General features: G+C 43.5%; 1 protein-coding gene and 2 long non-coding RNA genes across 14 annotated transcripts in view; 2 read left to right on the top strand and 1 right to left on the bottom strand.

The window, feature by feature from the left end:
- SYNE1 (spectrin repeat containing nuclear envelope protein 1) overlaps positions 1-4378 on the bottom strand; it is a 493810-nt gene extending 489432 nt beyond the window's left edge. For 10 of the 11 annotated variants that reach the window (XM_077349398.1, XM_077349413.1, XM_077349457.1 and 7 more), the window contains exon 1: positions 4231-4378. The gene's annotated coding sequence lies outside the window, so the exon portion shown is untranslated. Of the gene's footprint in view, positions 1-3302; positions 3408-4230 lie in introns of all 11 variants that reach the window. The other variant, XM_077349405.1, reaches the window with a different exon arrangement.
- A 6-nt stretch (positions 4379-4384) lies between these two features.
- LOC143843457 (uncharacterized) lies at positions 4385-5195 on the top strand. Its single transcript, XR_013233562.1, has 2 exons — positions 4385-4520; positions 4860-5195. It is a non-coding gene; the product is annotated as an uncharacterized LOC143843457 (long non-coding RNA).
- Positions 5196-8306: 3111 nt separating this feature from the next.
- LOC143843460 (uncharacterized) lies at positions 8307-18076 on the top strand. 2 transcript variants are annotated; one of them, XR_013233564.1, is made up of 4 exons: positions 8308-8395; positions 10260-10445; positions 13063-13207; positions 17607-18076. It is a non-coding gene; the product is annotated as an uncharacterized LOC143843460 (long non-coding RNA). The 2 variants fall into 2 exon arrangements; XR_013233565.1 differs by lacking the exon at positions 10260-10445 and having other exon boundaries at positions 8307-8395.
- Positions 18077-24966: the final 6890 nt, after the last annotated feature.

The following is a 24966-nucleotide window of genomic DNA, read 5'->3' as shown; positions in this document are numbered from 1 at the left end:
AACAGATCCAGAAGGACCAGCACGGCTGACCCGTCTCTATCCTCAAGTTCTCAACCTTCTTAATGCCGTGACCCTTTAATACAGTTCCTCATGTTGTGGTGACCCCCAACCATAAAATTATGCAAATGCTCTTTCACAGAAATTAAACCAAAACTGACCAATGGCATGAAGATTCATTGTTCAAGACTGTAAATAAATTGTTTTCCCCCCCAGGGTTTCTCAGTTCAGTTCTGTCCCACCAAACTGATCTCACTCTTTTCTGCTGCTCCAGACAGACAAACGCTCTATCTCAATCTACCGTGCAAGGCTGTTGTGTGGATGCCCCCCCCCACCAAGCTGCTTGCCCTGCCACAACCCCTGTGAAAGGGTCGTTCGACCCCCAAAGGGGTCCCAACCCCCAGATTGAGAACCATTGATTTAATGTGTCATGTTAATTCTTAAGTTTAGCTCCAGTTCTGTTTTAAGATTTCTGGTAAATTCTACAACCTTAATTCTATTGCATCATTTATTGAATGGCCCATCCTGTTGATTGTATTGACCTATTCCATGTAATCTGCCTTGAATCCAAGCAAGAAAGGCAAGGTAGAATAAAATATACCTCCTAGCAACAATGCATTCAATGTGACTTAGAGAATGCATACTCAGCAGTAAACACCAGAGTTTAATGGAACTGTATCAGTGCGATCCTAAACCAAATTACACTCTTCTAAATCCACTGAAGTCAATAGACTTAGAAGAGTTAGCTGCTCTACTTAGAAATGCAAGCTTTTAACAGAGAATATAGACATTTTATACATTCTAATCTTGCTCACAATGTGTACATTTACTGTAAGTCCATGACAGTGTGTACATTTATATGCATACAGTAAATGAACATTTACTGTAATTATATGCAAGCAGGTGTTGCAGCATTCGTAAGTTAGCCCATTGTTTTGCACTGCTGGAGTTTTGAGACCCAAGAGACAAGAATCACAAAAAACTAGGCTACTAAGATGGATACATTCCTACTACTCAAACAGAATTCAAATTTTTAAAAATTATTATTTAGATTAATGTAAGTATACATTCCATCTGATCCTTGTATCCTGCCAATTAATAAATCACTTGGTGGCATGGACAGTGTTGTAAGCCGTTTTGAGACTCTTTTGGGTAGAGAAAAGCCGCATATAAGAACCAATTCTTCTTTCTTCTTCTTTCTTCTTCTTCTTCTGTCTCAAGATCTGCCAAGGACAAAGCTTGAGGCCTGAGGAAGGATCGTATCCTGTATTATAATGAGTCAATGCACAGCTTGATTCAGACTGCTAGATCCAGTCAGTTTAAACTGAAACTGACCAATAGCATGCACCTGCAGGAAGATATACTTTGTTGTATTGTGTATATATGTTGGGGATTTTGGAGGGGTTCCCTAGTTCACTAATCTATGATGGATTTGAGCCAATGACTGCACCCCTTCTTGTCTCAATAATCCCTATGAGATTGGAAGGGGGGACGTGTGTTCAGTTCCCCAAAAACTGCTGCTTTGTTCCTTTCCTTCTCTATCCTATTCTTCTATTACTTTTGTGGGACTACTATCCCAATCCACATATCTTTCCATAAAGAAACAGTTCCAAGTGCAAGAACATTTGTAAACCATACTTATGCCATTATAAAATAAGCAAAGAAAAGATCAATCGGTGGAGGGCACAAATTTGTATTAAAAACAACAAACCTGACACCTTCAAGAATTAGAAACATATAGTGATATAAATGTTTATGGGTCATGGCCTATTTGATCAGGTACATACATACCACTCTATAAGGAATCACAAGTCTCCCTTATTTTTCCCATAGCAAAATTTACTGATTATATTTAATCATCCTTCCATCATGAAATTCAAGGTGGCATTGGCTTCCATGGGTTTAGATGGGAGTCATTCTGCATGGGATTGTATGGTGAGTTCTTTGTTATGCAGGCAGTGAACAGACCCAAACTTATATCCTATGCCAAGGGTCACCAACAGGTTACTTTTGCAACCCCCAGAAGACCCAGGAATTTAAAAAATAATCTTCCCTAGGGTCTTGTTTTTCTTTTAAAAGCTTTTATTTCACAGGATTTTTCTCTGTGCTACTTGGCTTATATTTTCATTTCTAATGCTCTTCCAAGACTTTGCTTTTTTTTTTTAATGTCCTGGGTATTTTTCAGTACTCATAAGTAGCTCTCATTAATAAAATGAAATAAAACACTGGCGACCCCTGACCTAACTCTTTTTAAAATGCATGGTTAAAATATGCTTTCCTTAAAACACTGATACAAATTAAGGACTGGTTTATAGGTCTCCTATCCACACAGTCTTCTTCCAGGAGATTTTGCATAAGAAAAAAGACCACTACTGGATGCAGCCTTTTGTCCTTGTTGAAAAACTTACCCCAAAGAGTTAGAGGATCCAGCTGTAAGTTTATTATTTGTATACAGGCACAGCCCTACACGTATGATTCAGAAACATCTGGATGTGGTGAGATTAATTTCTTGATTAATTTGTTTCTCCATTTGATCTTTTATTTTGTTCATATGCTGTTGCTGCTCTGAAAATTGGATGGAAGGGTGGGGCTTAATTTAAAACAAAAAGTAATTGCTTCCTAAATTTACAATCAAGTCTGTTGTTGTTGTTGTTGTTGTTGTTGTTAGTTAAGAAGTCGTGTCCGAGCCCATCGCGACCCCATGGACAATGATCCTCCAGGCCTTTCTGTCCTCTACCATTCCCCGGAGTCCATTTAAACTCACACTGACTGCTTCAGTGACTCCAGCCAGCCACCACATTCTCTGTCGTCCCCTTCTTCTTTTGCCCTAGACAATGTACATTATAAAAAATATTGTGTGTGTCCCCCCCCAAATACAGGAGAACACTTTATTATGCCCAAGTGTTTACTTCTCTATCAGAAATAAAATACACTATGTGGGGTATATAAATGCTGACCAACGTTAATGAATTTTATTTTATTTATTTATTTATTTAGATTTATATACCGCCCTCTCCGAAGGCTCAGGGGACTTAGTTTAGTTTTACTCACGCACTACTATTAGGTGTCTAAGGGAACAATCCTAAGCACATCTACTCAGAAGTAAGGTCCGAGAGTCAAAGCGAAGGGGCTTACACCACTTAAAATGGTCTTAAAACTGCAGCTTTAGACCATATAAGTACAAATAAAGCTGAGTTCTAATCATACAAAGGGAGTCACTTTCATAGCATTAAAAAGAACTGTGCAAAGTTAGTTATTAGAGTCACTACTTGCTAGAATAGCCTGGTGGCCATGTCAGAACTTACCAGACCACCAAGCATCTCATTGGGTGCCTTCCTTAAATCTGGTGCATTACTTGACCAGAAACCACCTAGAAGGATCAATAGCAGCAGCCTTTCCAGTTGATGACACTGCATGAATGAAAGGCAAAAATATTGTTTTACTTTCAGTGTCAGTATCTCAGTGGTTAGTTTTGGTTCAATATTGCTCTTCCCTTTGAGATGTAGAAACACTTCCTTTTTGCCTTAGCCCACACAAAATGCAGAGCTCTTTCTTGCCAGCTTCTTATATCCTGTGCATAGCAGTTATGAAAACCCAAGCAGGCAAATAGTTGTGAATCATCTCTTCTTAAGCAAACTTATTCTTCTTTGAGTTGTATGAGTTGAATTTAAAGTGCTGACATTTACATGCCTAACCGCACTTGCAGATGCTTAGCCAAAAACCGCTAGCCAACCATCCAGGGCCACCTATCCCCTCCCTTTCCAACCCGGGTATCCTACATCTAGAAGACGGCCTTTCCAGACATTGAACAGGATTTTGTCCCCCTTCCCTGGAAGCCACCAGAACAAAAATCTTATTGGATTTCAACGATTCTCACGGCCACAACAGAGTCCAGGAGGCTGTCTTTTCTATCCCGGGCCAAAGCCTATCCCCCCCGAAGGCACACATTGCTAATACATGTATAAAGATATATGTATATATGTGTGTACATATCCCCCCCCCCCCCCAAGCCCTAGAAACGCACGGACCCGGCAGGGCAGCAGAACCTCTGTCCTTGCTACCTTGCCCCTGCGCTGCTGCTCTTCGCCGCGTCCTCGACGGAAATGGCAGCGCAGAAAGCAGAAGCATCTCCGCGCAGGGGGGCTGGGGACAGAGAGGGCTGAGAGCCCGTCAGTATTGCCGCCGGAACCGGGCGACTTCGCCTCGCTCGCGATTAGCCAACGCCGTTTGTACCTCCTTCACGCTCCCCGCCTGGGACCCATCGAAGCTGCTGGCTGGCTCGCTGCTGCTCCAAGCTTCCCTCTCGAGACGCCGCGGCCGCCACCTCGCCGAGTTTCGGCGCTGACGGGAAGCCCCAAGCGAGCTCCCTGGTTACCGAAAGCAACAATCCCAGCCCAGCGACAGCCGTACACACGCACTGCTGCACCTAGCAGCGGGCGCCGGGGCTCGCCAAGCTCCGCCTTCACCAGCGCCGCTCCAGGCTCCTTGTTGTCTTTGGGCGGGAGGGCCGGCGGGCGAAGCAGGTGCGTGCGTGCGCGCGGCTACGGCGAAGGATGACACGGGGGGGGGGGGGGGTAGTCGCGCGACTCGTTCTGCTTCCCTCGGTCCGGCGGGAGCGAGTGAGGAGTGCGCGCGCGCTTGTGCGTCTGCGGGGGCGAGGCGAGGCTCTCCCCACTTCGAACCCACCGGAGAGCCCACCGCGCGAGCCCGCGGGCGCGCGCATCGCCCGACCTTCTTGTTGCAGGGTTTCCCAAGCAGCAACAGCAGCTGCGCGGCCGGCTGTCGGCAGCCGCGCGTGATGCGCAGCATGTGTGGAAGAAATGCCCTTGCCCTTCCATTGCCTTCTGTGCTCTTTACTCTAGGATTTTAGCCACTCGGTGATCGCGGCAACAAAGGAAAGCCTACAGTACTACTGTGGAAGGAGATGGGGTTGTCGCTTGAGGTAGGAGGATGGGCTTCTGCTGAGGAGGTCCTCCATTTTTCAAGGGCAGATTCTCTCACGTGATGCCACAGTTTGATGCATGGAAGCCAAAAGCATCCCTTCAACATCCCCACCAAAGAGTCGCCTTGTTTAAAAATCTCTGCAGTTGTAACTTTCAGTTGCAACTGAGATTTTTAGATGTATTGATTCCATGGAAATAGATGCCAGGTGCACTTTAAACATTGTGGAAATAAAATATTTACAAGTACAACCCCTATATACTTGTCCCAGTTTTTGAATGTGAGGTCTGTTGAAATTATTCAGTGTGATAAATGCAGTCCCAGATAGTGTTTCGCAACATCAATCCTGTGCATCAATACTGTTTACTCTGAGTAAATATGTTTCACTTTGGCCTGTAAGACTCATATTTTAACTTTCTCCTGTTTGTGTGTGCTGCTTAAGAAGAATAGAATTCCAGAGAAAACTCGAAATGCATACCTAATCAATAATTCTCTTATTGGAAATTATTGAAACAAAGCTAAGGGGAAAATAACCTTGTCATTAATTTGCACCATCACAAATCTGAAGACTGATTTCATGTATATGTTTTTCACATGGTGAAGTAAGTCCAAGGTAGTTTTCTGGAGTATTGGGGTGGGAGTGGATATCTCAAAATGTGTGGAGTGTAAATCTAAAAAAAAAAAAGCAAAATAAAAAAAAAGCAACACAAACCCATAATCGATCAAGCCACTGTAACTTATAGATTGACTCAGTCTTAGAAATTCAGTATTTCTGATAATATATTTTCAGAAATGGAAATATATTTCCATCCTTAATGAGGAAGTGGATCGTGCATGCAAGCAGCCTTAATGGGGCATGCTTAGAAAACATGGCATGCAAAAATTAGGCTAGCAAGTACACAGCCTTCTGTGAAATAATTTTTTTCTTGAACAGAGAAAGCTGGTGGCTCTCTGTTAATTAAACTGTGGAGCAGGTGTAGTAATATATAAATTTTGGAGCAGGTGTAATAGTATTTAAAACTGTTGAGATACAGTTTATTTAGCAGTTATATTGGTAGGACTGTTATTTTAGTTCTGGCATACCAGTACAGCAAAAAGGAAGGCAGTATTGTAGAGTCCGAAATGTTCAGATCTTTGCAGCTAGGCAGGATCAGTAATTGAACAGAAGACTCTGCAGAGGAATACATGGGTTAGCCACCTCTGCATCTTACTTGCCTTGAAAGCCCATTGTTGGGATTGTCATAAATTGGTTGCAACTTGACAGCCCTCATGTATGCATGAAATGAAAAAAATGGTTCTAAGTATCTCACACTTCTTTCAGTATATCCAAAATTTTTGGGAACTGTTGCAGTTTTTCATATTATCCTTGAACACTGCAATAAGAAATTGCTGTACAAAGAAAAGGAAGTGACTGGAAGAAATATATCAGAGAGCTGGAATTAAAGCCTTGGCTTCTTTCCTTTTCCTGACGGTGAGTTCTTGTAGCCAAGAAAGAAAAAAAGATTGTGTCTTTACATTAGTACTTGTGCATTTCTTATGGCCTGCTTGGTGCAAAGGTTGCAGACATCATATGCTGTTTAGATAGACAGTGCAGGACATAGCAGTCATGGTGCATGTTGACACAAATGGCATTGGGAAATGGTCCTGGAGGAAAATTTTAGGTTAGTAGGCAGAAATGTAATGTTCAGCACCTCAAAGGTAGCATTCTCAGAAGTGCTGCTGGTCTGTGCGCAAGCCTGCTAGACAGGCATAGATCAGGGGTCTTAATGCATGGATGAGAAAGTAGTGCCAGGAGGAAGACTTTAGGCATGAGGGAATATTCTGGGGCAAGCTGAACCTGCACATGAAGAAGAAAAAGTTGGCTTTTGGATAAGACCAGCAATGAGAGCCCCAAATCTGACCCAACCACTAGGAAACTGCAACACCAATGACCAAATGTCCCCTCACCTGTTAGGCCATTCTTTGTGATCTGTTATATGTAATTTACTAGTTATTATCTCCTTGTCTCAAATGGTTAAAACTGTTCCAAATATTATAAAGTATTTACTACTTTCTATGTTCCATTTACACTGCCCTGAAACACTAAGTGAAGGACAGTATAGAAGCCAAACAAATAAATTTTATACCCCATTTTCACTACCCAAAGGAGTCTCAAAGAAGCTTACAATTGCCTCCCCTTCCTCTCCCCACAACAGACACATTGTGAGGTGCGTGGGGCTGAGAGCTCTGACAAAACTACTCTGTGATAACAGTTCTAACAGGACTGACTAGCCAAAGGTCACCCAGCTGGCTGCATGTGGAAGAGCAGGGAATCACACCCAGCTCTCCAAATTAGAGGCTGTCAGTCCTAACCACTACACTAAAAAGGAACCAGGCTGCTGATGATTAATATCAAAAAGGTGGCAGAACAGTTTTATACTAATCAAACGTGATAGGAGCTGGGGCGCCACCAGTTTGTAACGACTCACATAAACACTCAGGGTAGTATTGATTGGAGTGTAATAGAACTTGGAGTGAATGAGAGTCATGCATGGCAACTAAGGGGCTGAGGGAGGCAATGGTTATTGGACTGGGAAACACATTATAGATGTCCGAATGCCATTGCTAGAAGTCTCCAAGGCAAGACAGGGAGCTAGAGTGATCGGTGTTGAATTACTATTTACATATATAATACCTATGTCAGAAACATGGTGAAATGGGGGAAATCTATGGAATATAGTAATTCCTAGTTATAAGGCAAGACAGGGAGGGACAGGTTGGCAGACATATTTCATTGTACATCAAAGAGGGCATAAAATCCAGTAAGCTAGAAAATATCACTCTCCAATAGAAGTAACATGGGTAGAAATACTGGATCTTATGGATTATTTGAAAGTAGGGGTGTACTATCACCTACCTGATTAAACTCTTGAGGCTGATCCTGAGATGGAGAAGGAGATAAGGGAGGTGACTAAAGCAGATAAAGTAATTATACTGGCAGATTTGAGCTACCCTGCATTGACTGGATAAATGTTTTCAAGTCATGCTGTAGAAATGAGATTTCTAGACAAATTACTGTGACTGGAACAGTTGGTTAGAACCAACTGGGGGGGTAATGGTCTTGGATTTAATTCTGATTAGGCCTCAAGATCTAATAAAAGATGTAGAGGTTGTTATACCAAATGGGAACAATATCCCCATGCTAATAAGTTCATTATTCAAGTCAATAGAAAGTTATCACTAAAGTTCAAAACACAACAAAAATTTCAAAAGAGGGAACCTTTCAAAAATGAAGGGAATAGTTAAAAGGAAGTTGACAGGGAAACACAAAAGAGTCAGATTCCTAGAGGATGCTTGGATGTACATTAATTGAATTTATTCCTCAAAACAGGATGGTGAAAACCAAGGTTGGCTGTGAAGAGTTCCAAAAGGATCTTCACAAACTGGTTGAGTGGGTGGCAAGTGAAGTTCAGTATTGGTAAGTGTAAGGTGATGTGCATTGGGACAAAAAATAGACTTCAAGTATAAAGTCTGAACTTGCTGAGACCAAAAGAGAAAAAGATCTTGGGAATGCAGTGGATAGCTCAATGAAACTGTCAACTTAGTGTGCTGCAGCAGAGAAAAATGCAAACTATGTTATGGATAATTAGGAATGCATTGAACATAAAACAGCCAGTATATAACACACCTTTAGAGACCTATGGTGAGGCTTCAGTTGAAATACAGATGAGTACAGTTCTAGTCATAATATTTCAAAAAGGACATTACAGAGTTGGAAAAAGTACAGAGGAAGGCACCCAAGATGATTCGGGGAGTTGGAGCACCTTCCCTATGGGGAAAGGCAGAAGAGTATGGGAATTTTCTATGGCACCCAAAGAGGGTGCCCCCATCCAACCCCCATTGTTTCCAAAGGCAAGGAGAGAAAAGACAAGAACAGAGAATCTTTTTTCCCCTCACAATTTTCATTTAGGTACTTTCCAGACAATCCAAAATGAATCACACATGCCTAGAGGGATGTCATAGAATTGGAACAAGGGTCCGATATTTTTGAAACTTGGAGATCATCTTGAGGAGATGCTCCCACAGCTATGCTGCAGATTTGGGGCCTCAAACTCCCACCCCCTCAGACCATGGAATAGACAGCAAAAGAAAATTTCCCTTTGACTTTAATGCCACCAAATTGCTTTGGATTCAGCTGAATCTGGGCCAGGGAAGGGTACTTTGGGTGCATTGGATTCGGGCAAAATTGATTCAGCCCGAATCTGAAACAGCCCATCAAAAAAAATTTTTTTTTGCACATGCCTACATCTAGCCTCAGATAGAAGGTACATTCAAAGCATGGACTCTGAGGACGACCAGAGTTTGAAAAGAAGGTCTTTAAGGTATGTTGGTCTGACATTGTATAGGGTTTAATAATCAATAGCAACACTTTTAATTGGGCCCAGAAACAAACTGGGTGCTGGCATAGATAGAACAAGGCTGAAGTGATATGGTCCCTATCACCCACTCCAACTGATGTTCTGATTGCAGTATTATGTACCAATTGAAACTTCTTGATATTCTTCAAGAGTAGGACAAGGCAAATAATATACAAGATTTGAATTAATTACTTTTAAAGTTTTTATCATGTTTTCCTGGAGAGACGGCATAAATATTTCCAAAATAAATAAACAGGAAAACAAAGCTTGCTGATGGAAAATTAACATGACTTCTGCAAAGGGAAGTCCATCCCCACCAACCTTTTATAGTTCTTGAAGAGGTTAACAAGGGTGAAGAGGTTAACAAGGGCATGGTTTTAAAAGTGACTTGACAAGGTACATCAACCAAAGAGTCCAGAATAACTTTAGCACTCATGGGATAACAGGTACTCATACTGTTTAGAAACATTACAGGAAGCAGAAAATAAGAATAAATACAACATTTTCAAAAATGAGAGAACAACCAATGGGGTACCAGTGGAACTGGTATGATTTAAGTTGTTTAGAAATGATCTAGATTAGCAGTAAAGTGACCAGGTTTGTGGATGATACCACATTAATTTGGCTGGCGAAAACCAAGGATATTGTGCAGACCTCCAGGAAAATCATGGGTTAGTGGGCAACAACAATGAAAATAAAGTTTAAAGCAATCACATGCAAGGTGATGCACAATGGAAGAAAAAAATTAAATGTATATTGATCGTTTCCAATCAGACTGAGACATAAAGATCTTGGGGATGCAGTGGATAGCTTGATAAAAACATACAGTCTGTGTGCAGTGGTGGAAAAAGCAAACTGCATGCTTGGGAGTATTAGGAACGGAATTGAAAATAAAACGGCCACTATTGTCATGTCCCTATTTAGATCTATGCTGAAATTTCCTCTGAAGTGCCATGTAGTGTTCTGGCCACCATATCTCAAAAGAGTATGGCACAGCTAGAAAAATATGAAAGAGAACAACCAAGTTTATTAAGGATCTGAAGCTCGTTTCCTGTTAGAAAAGCTGAAGAATCTGAGACTTTTCAGTTTAGAAAGAAGACAACTGAAGGGGTAGGCAGACAAATTTATTTCCAAAATTATGCATGGTTGTGATAAAATTAATAGGAAGATCTTTTGCTTAGTGCTATTCTGTTCCTCAGCATCGCACAAAAGGAAATTTTCAAAAGGAAGTGGATGGTTTCAATGTCCTTCCTTTTTAAGACTGCAACTCTTGATATGTGTGAAGAAACACATTTGGAGGTTTGAACAAAACCTTCATCAGTTTTAAAAGTGTTTTCCTCTGGACAAAACTAGCCTGAGTGGTAAGTCAACTCAGTTGCTTTCCAACCTCACCTCTGCCACCTTTTAAGCAATGCTAATAGAAATGCTAGAGAATGTCCCCCAACAGGGAACAGAGGTTTGGAACTGAGTACCAGAAAGGCTTCAGGAAGAAGCTTTAGTACAGGAGCTCATATTCTCAGAGAAGATGGTCAAACCTTTGTGATGCCATTTTCCCAATCTGAAATAGGGAGCCAACATTGTTATTTGAACCAAGGCCCTGCAAACCTGAATTTTTAAAATATATACAGCAACACTGGGCACTTCATTTTTAGAAGTCCCAATATAATAGAAGCATGGAATACTTGGGTGCCAGCTTCAAAACAGAAACAACACATTACTTTTTAAGAAGCTTGCCACGGGGACTTGCAACCATAATACAGCTTCAGCCCCCTGTGGCAACTCATCTGTCAAAAGCTCAGATGGGTCTGATTCTGACTGGAGCAGCGGGATGTGTGTGGGGGGTGGGGGGGGGCCTCCTGCCTTCCTCCCTGCATCATTTTCAGCAACTGCAACAAGAGGTTTGGGGACAAATGTAATTTGCTCCATTGGGAGGCTGCCAAGTTCAAGCTTCCAGAGCATAAAAAGCCTCCTCATGAGATGAATAATGGCCACCCTCAAAGCCCTTAGGTTGTTTCGGCTGCTGAAAATGACACATCCTCCCCTGTGTCAGTGTTCCTATCTGTGAGTTTCCATGAGTACTTGTAATTGCTGTATGGCTGCAAGTCCCAGTGGCAAATGTGTCTGGTTTAGCTATAAGGGAATATGCTGAGGACCACACTACTTGTTTTTTGCTAAACAAATAAAAAAAGCAAAATCAGCAGCTAAATATAACCACAGTTACCATAATACTTGAGAAACATGTGCTGAAAAGCAACCATTTAGCAAACTTCAATAAAAAGTAGTGACATACTACCACCCTCTGGTATGATGGTCAACTTCTTCAGCAGGCACAAGGCTGTATTTGCCAGCAAGGGAAGGCAGGGATGAGTTCATTAAAAATGTAAATATTGCATAACTTTCAGTTATGGATGCTCAAAAATTAAATGCAATTCAAAAACTGTTTTAGAGTAATATAACTGAAAATAGAAACAATACACACCCATCCTAATGGAATCAATCATGTCCCTCTCCCACCTTCTCTCTTAACAACTAGAGACCTTGAACTAGCTTCAGGTTGCTGTGGGCCAGGGACCTCTGCTGTTGCTGCTTAGATTCAGCAGAGCCTCTTTTTCCTTCCAGTCACCATCAGTTTCTGTGTGTGGTGGTCACAAGGGGCGGACATAATTATTTTCTCACATCCATGCTCCTGTTTGTAAACCAACCTCCTGTCATTCATCCAATGTCCTAGAAATGGAATTACTCCTTTAAACTGCTGTCTTGCATTTCTAACTGCTTTCAAACCCATCTATTTTTCATAGCCACACACACAACACAAAAACCCTTATTGGCATGAGAATATTTACAAAATGTAAAATATGACAGATAAGAATACAATCAGTTCTTGAGTTCCCACAGCTTAATCACCATTTGCAAAAATTTAGCCACTGTATCAATTATATCAGGGTTCTGATTGGAAAGAAGGAACAGTATCCTGCAATTATCAGAATAACCATTGCATTTAGTTAGGAGTACGTTAAAGAGTTTAGCCCAAATAACATCGTGTATGAGGCAATAAAAGAAAACATGCTGTACAGTTTCTATAGAACCTTGTTTGCATGGGCAATGTCTGTGTAAGGAATCTTATGGAATCTCCCAGCCCTTACTGCTGATGGTGGAATGTTAAACCTGGCAAGCATGAATTGCTGCGAATTAACCAAATGAGAAAAATAAAATGCTAATTTATCAGGTAATGGAGAAATACCTAAGGAAAGTAGAGAACAGGTTTTTCTAGCTGCTTCATTTAGAGCTTGCAGCTCAGTATCTAAGATTCTGCAGTTTATAATTATGTATATAAATGTTACAGGTACTAAGGCCAGTGAATCCAAAGAAATGCCAAGCATTTTAATGTTTCGCTCAATATAATTGAACCAGTTGAAAGATTGCTGCTGTTCTGAGAGCATTAGAAAAGTAAAACTACAGGATTCAGAGTTAAAGATTAAATGTAACCAAAACTTAACAGTAATCAACCAAGTCCTGATCTCCAGCAGTCTTTGGTTTGTTTCCAAACAGAGTGCAGTGTAAGATACACAGTTAGGGGTGCCCTTCTTTGGAGCTGTGCAAGGACTTTTAATAAATGACAACAAATAAATTTGTGTAAGGGATAATGTTTGACAAATTATATGCTCTAGTTTTAATTTTCATGAACCAGTAAAGGTAATCTGACTCTGACTCTTGGACGTTCTTCCAGCCCTCTGAGTGGGCCACGCCTCCTCCCTGCCTCTGCCATAGCCTGCTGACCACCTGTCTACCCACACTTCCTCCCGGCAGAGTCCCTCCAACACATGCCAGCAGACCTCCTTGGAGGGACTCACCGTGACTCTCACTTCACTATGGTAAGACATTACATGATGGGAGGGGTGGTCGCTGGCTTTCACCCTCCCACCTCAATTACTTGTCCTAGGAGCAAGCTACCACCGCAATCACCCAGTCCTCCCTGCGGGCCCTCCTGCTGTGCAGGCTCCAGTGTAGAATGCCCATGACTCCATGGCAGCAGACCTCGGAGACATTTCCTGTGGGGCAGCATCTGACTCCCACATGCTCAGAGCTGGTAGTTTCAGCGAGTGCTTCCACCCCTCCCTGTCGCCTTCACCACTCACAGACCCCAGGATGGGAGAAAATCCGGTGGCCTCTCTACCCAGGCTGGAACACCTCCTGGGTGGGGTGGGGCTCCTACTGGCTCCCTCCCCCACTTCATGAGCTGTGAAGAGGCCTCCCACTAGCCTCTCCCCTTCCTGTGCCTATAGGCCTCCATTGGGGGGGAGGCCTTCCTCCTTCGTTCTGACTTTTAAAGTGGGCTTAACAACTAGTCTTATATTTGACAAACTGTTCCTATTTGTCACCCACTTTGGGTACTAATTACCTGGGGGGAAAATAGGTTTATAAATGTTTTATGTAATTAAATGAAGAAATTATAGAGTTTTAATTCGAATGCCTCTCTTCCATGGGAGGCTGGTAACTCATAATTATTATAAGAGCAGTGAAAGAACTGAGTATCACTTTTAAAGAGACTTGGGGAAGCCCTTGGGAAAACATCCTTGATAAAGGGGAGCACTGGTCAAAGGAGTTCTTCTCCAGTGGTCTGGGGCAGGTGGTATAATTCTTGTGTTCGCCCTTAGACATACACATGCTCAGACTTTAGGCACCCTTTAGGCCATTAAATAAACTTTTTCACTACTCCTCTGTATGTCATAATGATAGGCATTCTGCTTTTTTAACAAATAAATTATAAATTTCCTCACTGCATTTTACCTTTTGAAAATTCTTAATGCCAGAAATCTGTCACTGATATTCACTGGAACCTCATTTTGCTTTGTTTTTCTCCTGTTTGAAGTTAACAGAATTCTTCTTTTCATCTACGCTATTTTAATGCATCAAGGGGACAACACTATTACCTTAGTTCTCCAAGTGACACAGTACTATCACCCTAATATGAATCCTTGGAAATGCAATAACAAATTTAGGTCTGATATTGTATTTTAAAGACAAACTCTTAGGGCCGTTCCGCATTCGTCCAAAATAGCACAATGATTACTAATTGAAATGGCTACAGTTTTGCCGTTATGCACAACGTCGTTGACAATCTGCAACACTCCTGAAACCGATCCGCAAAAAGCGCTTCATTGTAGCGCTTTCAGGGAAATCCCAAAAAGTGGATTCACCCTCCGGAAAGCGCTACACTCTTGCAAACAATCTGCAACACTAGCGGAAAAGTTCTCTGTGTTACCATTGTTGCGGTTTCTGCAAAGTCCCTCCCTCTGGCTCTCTCCTCTGATCTTCCGGCGAAGCGATCACCATTTTTTTTTCCTCCGAGCGAGCGGAGATCAACGCACCGGCAAGCCTTTGTTTACCCAGTGAGGCTTCCCCGGCTGCAGTCCCTCTGTTTAAAGTCACCAAGCACAAGCAACACAGAGGCCCGTTTGCTGGTTTATTTTCCCTTTATTTTTCACACTGTTTTCGGCTGAAAATCGCGCCCGTGAGGGGGGGGTTTCACTCGGGGGGAGTGTGGCAACGATGAAACGGCAGCTCAAACACCACCTGCTAGCTGGATGGGTCTCTCCGTTGCAACGAATCAACGCATATTCGTTGCAATGGTTGTGTGTTTTTTTTTTTTAAAGAAAACCTTCCTTAAAAGGAAAGGGGCTGTTTGGGAGCATGATAACGGCCGCCCATTGGCTGCTTGATGGCCAGGGGCGAGACACAGCTCAGCAATATCGCTTCCTGGCTAGCGATTTTTGCCGAAACCGGAACCCTGTGGGAAACGATAGAAACGCAACTGGATTCCACCACAAAGGCAGGTATGCATAACGACAAATTCCACTATTTAAAATGGCGATTTTTCGTCCCGCAAACAATTTGCAACATGGATCCTGGTGCGGAATGGCTCTTAAAATTTAGCCTCTTGGATACAGTAGAAAATCCTATGGTTGTTTGCTACTCAAGCTGTCAGCTTCTGCCACTGAAGCAGGGTTGCCATCCCTGACAACGAGGTGGAAATTTGAAGGTAGGGACCCGGGCAGAGTATGATGTGGTCTGAGCTATGAAAGTGACATAGGGTGGCTCTAAGAATTTCTATAAACTGTGTTGAGCTGTTCCCCAACAAAGACAAAGACTTTGTCATGTGTCAGTGGAGCCTGATGCTCTCCCCGGGAGGCATTACAAGTGTTGATGGGTGCATGTGACCTGCCCTTACAGCACTATGTGAGCATTCATCTGCCAAGTAGACAGCAATGGTTAGTGTAGGCATAGAACATGACAGCAGCAGGCTGTGCTGAGTGCTTCTGTTCTATGCAGCCCAGGTTGACAGAAGAACAGGAGAAGAGCCCTGATAAATCACACCCCTTATCCATCTAATGCAGCATCCCATCTCACACAGTAGACAGCCTGTTCCTTTGGAGGGACCACAACAGGTCACATAGGCCGAGACCTTCCCCTGATGTTGCCTCCTGGCTCTGGGATTTAGAGGCTGACTGCCTCTGAATGTGGAGATTCCCTTAGTCACCATAGCTATGGAGAGGGAGAAAAATGTCTCTTTATCAATGCTCTGCCCAATGTATAATTTTATAAATGTCTATCATGTCCCCCTTTATTCATTTCTTTTCTAAACTGAAAAGTCCCAGCTTTCCTCTTAGGAAAGGTTACCCATCCCCTTAATTATCTTGGGTGACTTCTGTACTTTTGCACTTGAGTGACTTCTGTACTTTTCCAGCTGTACTTCTGTACTTTTCCAGCTGTACTTTTTTCATTTCTGCAATGTCCTTTTTGAGATATGGTAACCACAACTGTAGATAGTATTCTAAAGAGACCACGCCACAGATAGGGGCATTATAATATTGGCCATTTTATTTTCAATCCCTTACATAGAGTTTGCCTTTTCCACCTCTGCAGTACAAGTGATCTACACTTTGATTGAGCTATCTCCTACTCACAAGAGCTTCCACATTTTTCCTCCTCTCAGTCTCACCATGTTCAGACCACATTAGCCTTTACTTGAAATTGGGATTTTCTTTGGTCCCAATATACATCAACTTACACTTACCTACATTAAACTTCATTTGCCACAATGTTACCCGCTCACCCAATTTGTGGAGATCCTCCTAGAGTTCTTCACAGTGAGCCTTGGTTTTCACCATCCTAAATACTTACGTGTCATCTGCAAACATAACCACTACACTACACACTCTAGACCATTCATGGACAAATTAAATAGTATTGGCCCAGTACATATCCTTGGGGCATACCACTTACTTCCCTTCCTTGTGAGAACTGTCCATTTATTCCTTCTCTTTACTTCCTGTCATTTAACCATTTTTTAATCCACAATAGTTTTAATGCCTGCTCTCTTTGATTACAGAGAGTTCTAGATTACCCTGTAATATACCCATTTTTAGAATTTTCCAAAGATGTTCCCTTTATAGGGTTCAAGGAGGGATAAAGAGGTAAGATAATGGAATGCGTAAACACACATAACAATAGTTCTTTGGTTAAAACATGGCCACAGTTTATTTCGAGTACAGACAAAGGAACACTAACATAGCATGCGAACAGATCCAATGAATCAGGCAACTTGCCTGCCACCTGATAAATACCCCAAAGCTCACCTACAATGCACATGAGCACCTTCTGCTATGAAGAAGAGTTGGTTCATATATGCCACTTTTCTCTACCTGAAGGAGTCTCAAAGCGGTTTACGATTGCCTTCCCTTTCTTCTCCTTGTGAGGTGGGTGAGGCTGAGAGAGCCCTGATATTACTGCTCAGTCAGAACAGCTTTATCAGTACTGTGGTGAGCCCATGGTCACCCAGCTGGCTGTGTGTGGGGGAGTGCAGAATCAAACCCAGATTAGAAGTCTGCAAGGGTCCCCGTGCCACCTTATGGTGGAAGTCAACCAACAAGCCCCCACTTGGTCATGTGGATGAGCGGCTTAACTCCAAGGCCCCTTAAGGAAACCCCAACTTGGGGGAGGAAGGCACTCAGGCATGGCCTCCCCTCAAGAATCCATCCCAATGCCTAAACTGTCAAAGAGTGTGGGACTTCCATGTTGTGCTCCTGCCAATGCTCCTAAGCTCGTAACCAACACAACAAAGCATCATGAATTCCATGCAGCCAAGTTTCCAGATCACACTCTGAAAGTTGCACACCCTCAGACCTAAATAGAGCAAACTGCCTAAAATAAATGTCTGGATATGCTATCAAACCTTCCTCCTGGCCATGTCTACTTTTCCCTCCCCTGCAGTATTCAAGCTGACAAGACTCCAGCAGCATTGCTCCAAGGAATCTTTGATGCATCATCAAAGTGATGATATGGGACAAGACAATTCCTTTTGGGGAAAGAAGATCACTCTCTCCCAGCTGAATGATGACTGTATGAGGTCGGCCACGATGGAAGACCTTGTTTGCTATGGTGACAAGAAGAGACAGCTACTTCATCCCTCCGCCACCAAGACCTAGTTGGGATCCCACTCAGAGGAAGATGCATAATTGCCTGTCCAGAACACAGTACCATTGTTAAGCGAAATGCTCAAGTACCCCTTATGCCCTATCAAATTTTGGGGAATTTAGCTATGAACAAGGGATAAGTAGCAAAATCTGTTTGCTGTGTTAATGAGGTGATTAATCCTTGTAGGAATCCACGGGATACAAATACTGATTAATAATAAGGTGTATGCTTTATTTAAGAAATAAGACAGACCACCACTAACAATTCCAACAGAAAACAATAAGATATAGCTAAGTTCTAAGGGGGAAAGGAAGGGGCAGCAGAAATCATACAATTACCTATCTTGAGAAAGTTGGAGAAGCTGGGTGCCTTGGGCGGGGGGGGGGGGGTCAGCAACCCGAACAGCCAGCATCCGAGTTGGGCGTCACTATAGGGAGTGAGTAAGCGAGTGAGTGCATGTGCAGGGGGCTACAAGGAAGGGTTTTTATCCCCTTTCCTTAGCTAGATATGTGGGGGAAAAGTCACATAGCCAAAAGGTAGCTTGGGACAATGGGTGCAGATGCTCCCTTTGATATGGAACCAAAAGGTGATTTATCCAGGATGTCCCGCATCCAAGTAATAAAAGGGAATGCTCTGGAAGCTATAGAGAGCAATAATGTTCTTGGCAAACTGGCGTTAGGTTTTATGGACAGGAAAGGGGGATTCAAAGGAAAGAAGTATCTTCTGCAATCTGCATGTTTAATAGGGGGGAGTCATGAAGGAGGATGTTTTTTGAAGTTGCCATTGCTTTGTGTGGTTGGAGGATGCTGGGAGTTCATGAGGTCAGTCAGTCATGCCAAGTGATGCTTTTGCACAGACAGCTTGGCCTGGCTTTTTAGGCCTTATGTCTAGGCCAGAGCAAATGTCCAAAATTTAGGGCCATTCCGCACGACTTTAATGTAGCAGAAGGCTTGCAAATTGTAAACGCTACTAATTTGCAGTTCCGCAAAACATCCCACACAATCTGCCACACTCCTGAAACAGTCCCACAAAAAGCGATTCGTTGTAGCGCTTAAAGGGAAATCGGGAAAAGTGGATTCACCCTCCGAAAAGCACTACACTCTTGCAAACAATCTGCAACACTAGCGAAAAAGACCTGTGCATTCCCATTGTTGCGGTTCCAACAAAGTCCCTCCCCCTGGCTCTCTCCTCCAAACTTCCTGCGAAGCAATCACCATTTTTTTTTCTCAGAGCAAGCAGAAAGCAACGAACCAGCGAGCCTTCATTCACCCAGCAAAGCTTCTCTGGCTGCAGTCTCTCCACAGAAGTGCTCTGAAGCAGTGGTCCCCAACCTTTTTATCACCGGGGTCCACTCAACGCCGGGGACTACTCAATGCCTTTTACTGAGGCCCGGTGGGGGGGGGGTAGTTTACTCCTCTACTCTCACCCACTGCCCTAACGCTCTGATCGCTATGGTAATGTTTAAACATCCCTTCAAAATAAGATACAGACACGCCACAGCAATGAACATAAGGAACATTTTATTTTCAAGGAAATTTTAACTCATGACAATGACAAATCAATGGGAACCCTGAGCTTGTTTCTCTGCAACAAGATAGTCCCATCTGGGAGTGATGGGAGACAATGACACCCGAAGTGTGTTGTAAAGGGCCGGGGGGGGGGGGAGAAGGCATCCTTCGGGGCCCACCTCCAATTAGTCGAAGGACCACATGTGGTCTTTGGCCCACAGGTTGGGGATCGCTACTTTAAAGCTCCCCTAAGTCCCCAAGCACAACACATCCCCTTTTACAAGTTCCCTTTATTTTTGGCCGAAAATCACGCCCGTTCGGGGGGGGGGATTTTTCTTTTCACTCAGGGGAGCGTGGTAACGATGACTCAACAGCTAGATGGGTTTCTACGTTAGGAGGAGTCAAGGCATATTCGTTGCAACGTGTGTTTTTCTTTTTTTTTTAAACCCTGTTCTTAAAAGGAAAGGGGCTTTTCAGGAGCATGATAACAACCGCCCATTGGCTGTTTGTTTGATTGACGGCCAGGGGTGGGACAAAGCACTGCAAATATCGCTTCCTTTCTAGCGATTTTTGCGAGAACGGAAACCTGTGAGAAACGATTGAAACGCTACTGAATTCCACTACAAAGCCAGGTATGCGTAACGCCGAGATTGCACTTTTAAAAATAGTGTTTCCGCTTTCTGGAACCAATTAGCAACACTGATCCTTGTGCGGAAAGGCCCCCATAGTTCAGAGTCTTGCTTGGAGAGTTCACAGGTGCTACTTGTCCCACGATGAGGTCTGTTATTATAGGTGCTGATTCAGGGTTTCTAGCACCATAGAATACAGTCCATAGAGTCTGGTTGTCACTGGTTATATTTCAGGATCTGGTACCATTAGGGGGGTAGGGCTCTATTGGGTTACACCATAACTGATGATCCAAACTGTCTTTCTTATGACTAGAGGGACTGAAAATAAGCATGTTAGAATAATAAGCTTGATCCACAGGATCAGCTGTTTAGTGGGGTTTTTAAATGTCTCCCCAGCAGTCAGCTCTCCACAGCTTCAGATGGGTCTGCTGGAGAGAAAGACCCAACTAAACAGCAGATCTTGAGGATCAAGTTTATTGTGCTAACAAGATTATTTTTGGTTCCTCATCTGAGGCTGCAGTGAGCCCACTCTCTACCAAGTTTGGGTCCAGTGGCACCTATAAGACCAAACTTTGTTCTACTGCTTCATACCAACATGGCATGAGCCTCTTGTGGCGCAGAGTGGTAAGGCAGCCGTCTGAAAGCTTTGCCCATAAGGCTGGGAGTTCAATCCCAGCAGCCGGCTCAAGGTTGACTCAGCCTTCCATCCTTCCGAGGTCGGTAAAATGAGTACCCAGCTTGCTGGGGGGTAAATGGTCATGACTGGGGAAGGCACTGGCAAACCACCCCGTATTGAGTCTGCCATGAAAACGCTAGAGGGCGTCACCCCAAGGGTCAGACATGACTCGGTGCTTGCACAGGGGATACCTTTACCTTTACCTTTACTTACCAACATGGCTACCCACCTAGATCCATTTTCTGTCCATTATTTTTATTATTCATGTAGTTTATTTCATGATTATTATTTAAAATATTATAGAGGAGAGACCATAAGCAGGATAGCCGAAGCCTAGCCTGATCTCATCCAATCTCAGAAGCTAAACAGGCCCAATGTGGAGGCAGGCAATGGCAAGCCACCTCCGAATGTCTCTTGCCTTGGCAACCCTACAAAGTCATCATAAATCAGCTGTGACTTGATGTTAATAGAGAAGGGGACGTTAAGAAATTATCCATCTTGGGCATCAAATAGTCTAGGTATGACATTGGCTGCAGCATAATAAGGATACAAATGAGAAAAGTAGCCCCATTTTTCTTCTTCACCATGTTAATTCTGTGCTTCTTTGATGCCTATACAAAATGAACATTGTCATTATCTGATCATTTCTTTAAGATACAAATTGGGAGCATCTAGAAAAGTTTGAAATATCCGGGACACCTGTACATTTTATTGCTTCAACTTTTCTAAGATCCACTCAACTTATTCCTGGAGGAGGGGGGGATTTTTTTTACATTTTTGAAATACAGGAACATCCAGGAACAATGAGCTATATATACTTCTAGGCTAGATATTTGAAAGGCCTCTTTAGCCATCAGAATTGAAACTGTTACGGCAGTTGTTCCAGGGAACCAGAAGGGGTCACTGTTCACATTGCTTCTATTTTAATTCTTCTTAAGGCAATGAAGAAGTCAGAATGCACTTTGCAGATGTGGAGACTGTTAAATCCCCTGCTTTGTGTAAAGGCATAGTGTTAGGATATTTACTTATGCCCTGCAGTTCTCATTCTGGTCTCAATCTAAAATGGAGATCTGAAGAATTACCTCCCCCCATTTTTTAATTAAGTGCCTTGTGTAAGAATTGTTTAGAGTGCCAGCTTGAAGCCAAGTTACACCCTGGGTTTAGAGGGCTATAGCTCTGCTTAGGATGATATTATTATGAAACTAAGAGTTCAGTTTTGTGCAGATTTTCCTAGAAGTAGTCCACACAGAACATAGGAGAACTTCAGCTTCTGGTAGGCAGATACAATATTTCACTGGAACAAAGTTTGAGTCCAGCAGCACCTTTAAGACCAACAAACTTGACTTCCAGGCAAAGCCCCTTTTTCCCAGGAATACAACGGGTGCTAGGATGCATATCTGCACTATGGCCTTCCTGGGGGATGGTGACTTGGTGAAAGCTCCTGCCTACCGCTGGATTCTTGAGGCCCCGCCTCCAAACCTCAAGGAACATTCTGACCCAGGGGTCACCAATGTTTAGCTGCAGCTTGGAAACCTCCTAGAATTGAACTACAGAGAGCAGCTCCCAGGGAAAAATGGCTGTTTTGGAGGGGGGGGAACTCTACAAAGACAACTCATCTCCAATAAACATAAAATAATTCATAAACTTGTCAGTTTCTTCCTTCAATGAAAATATTTAATTGATAGCAAAATTGGCTTAAAGAACTGAACACCTTTCAGTTTGTATGTTCTTCAGTTCAGTTCAATATCAGAGTAAATAAAAAAACAGTTGTATATCACAAACATAAAAACATTAGTTGGCAAAGAACTTACAGAGGGTTTCTCTATTACTGCCTCTGTCAGCTTTACTCAACTTTTTTTTACCATTGAGAAGCCCCCTGAAATATTATTCAGGCTTCGAGAAACCGCAGAAGTGGGATCTCCAGGTCCCAGCTGGAGGCTTAGCATCCTTGCGTCTGGTGAGGAGTGCCAGCCTCCAGGAAAAACCTGAAGTACCTACAGAATGAAAGCTCCTCTTCAGATGGCAGAGATCAGTTTTCCTGGAGGAAAGAGCTGCTTGGGATGGAGATGGAAGGCTGTGTTTCACTCCCCATTACACACAAACACACATGCACAGGGAGAACACAGAAGACAAAAGTATTCCTCCCTTCTCAGATTGCAAACCTTATTAATCACATCATCACCTTCCATGTAGGAAATACCTGAGTGTCTCCTTCCTTAGATTGCTCTGATACATCATTGGCCAGAAGGTCCAAAATTAAAGGAAAAGAAGGAGCAAGTCAAAAAAGACTTACTGTTAAGTCTGCTGGTTCAGTGATCACAGACTCCAAGTCTTCAGAACAGCTCTTTTTATTTAGCAATGCCAGCAACAGACTACAACTACTGAATAGAGAAAAACAGGAAAACTCATGCACTTTTATACCTTTCAGGCAGCCAGCTGCTGCCTCTGATTGGCTCTAAGCAGAGCCATCCAATTGATCCTAGCGGAGCAATCGAATTGGCCCTAAGCAGGGCAATCAGGTTCCTTTGATTGGTTAGTTCCCTGGCTGGCAGAAGCCCTCATTTGCATCAGTGACCAAATGCCCACAGACATAACACATCCTCCTCCTCCTCCAACAGGTTTTTCTGCCTGACTTCTAGTTACATCTCTTTAAGGCAATGGCAATTAGTACAAGTTGGCTAGTGGTTAAGAGAAGTGGCTTCTAATGTGTGAGCTGGATTTGATTCCTTGCTCCTCCATATGCTGGGTGACCTTGGGCTAGTTACAGTCCTGTTAGAAACTGTTCTCGCAGAGAAGTTTCTCTCAGAGCTCTCTCAGCCTCACCTACCTCACAAGGTGTCTACTGTGGGGAGAGGAAGGTAAGGCTATTATAAGCTACACTGAGACTCCTTTGGGCAGTGAAAATCAGGGTATAAAACCCAACTCTTCTTCTACTGGGAAGGTACTACTGGGAAACAGTGTCCCCAAGGCCTCATGGTGCTTCTGTGCCTTGTCTACTTTTCCCCCATCTTCCATGTCATTGGTCTCAATTTTAGTTTGTTGTGATGGAAAGACTCAGTTTACCAAGATGGTATCCATATGGAAAGGGAAAGTCTATATCTTCGCAGTCCCACCCACATCAGCATTATTTTCCCTGCTGCAATTGCCTGTGATGGCTACCTGCAAAGCATTCATCCCTTTTCGTATTGCAAATTGCAAACCTCACATGACATACTCATGAGTCAACATTCCCATGGCAGAAACTTTTCCTGGCTGTCCTGTGTCCTAGAGGGCTGGTAGAGGGGCATGTCTGGGCCTCCCATATCCCCCATCCAGATGGCACACAGAAGCTGCATCAGGAGGCAGCTCCCCCCCATGTCACCCCCCCCCCAAATGTCTTCCAAGTTTAAGTAGACTAGGTGACCAGGACAGAGTCTGCACTTACTTTTTTTATTCCGTTGTCAATCCTGTTGAATTCAGATCGCTTTGAACTTGAGTCTTCCTCTCCCCCCCCCCATTGAAACAGGAAAGTCTTCTGCACGTGGTTAGGGAGGCTCAGAAGAGAGGGGGCAAATGGAAACTCTTTCTTTGTTTTCTTGAAGGGGGGAGAGGATCCAAGAAGTCAGAGGAGGGAGGAAAAAATCTTTTCTTTTCTTGGGGGGGGGGGGGGAACGAAGAAGGCACACAAAAAAATCCAAGGCCGACAGAAGTTGAGAGAACTTAGGGGCGTCTCCTTTAAGGCAGGCTTGTCACATGACCACCTGTAGCCAATCACGGGTCCTCTACCACGGAGGAGAGCCCAGATTCAAAACAATGCAATTTTCTGAATATATTCAGGATTTTCAGCACTCCAAGATAAAGCACAATAAAGGTAGTGTTGTGTATGTGACTCAGCAGAAGGCTGAGCTTGGGGTCTGGAACAGGATCCAAGCTGCCCCGTTGAACAGCCAATGAGTTTAAACTAATCAGGCGCGGCTGAGCCAATCAAGGGTCAGCCTAGGGCGTGTCCACCTCTGCCCTGTGTATATATTCAGGGGCTTGACCAGGCAAGCCCCAGTCAACGTGGTTGATTCCATCTGAAATCACTTCTTAAATAAAAAGAGCTGTTCTGCACGACTGCGTCTCGCTTGTTCCTGTTCGAACTCACTATTTTACACTGGCGACGAAGGTGGGATCCAGCTGCCAGCTGAATCGCTCAAGCCGGGCCGACAAGCACCGAGATCGCACGCCGCAGCATGGCTACCTTGGGCCAGATCGAGCAGTTTGACTCCAGCCGCCCGAGCCAATGGAGAAGCTATGAGAAGCGCTTCCGCCACTTCCTCACGGCCAACGAGATCACCGGGGCCGCAAGAAGACGGGCGGTC

Source organism: Paroedura picta, chromosome 1, assembly GCF_049243985.1.
Source record: "Paroedura picta isolate Pp20150507F chromosome 1, Ppicta_v3.0, whole genome shotgun sequence".
NCBI lineage: Eukaryota > Metazoa > Chordata > Lepidosauria > Squamata > Gekkonidae > Paroedura > Paroedura picta.
This window is presented reverse-complemented; position numbering and strand designations above follow the sequence as displayed.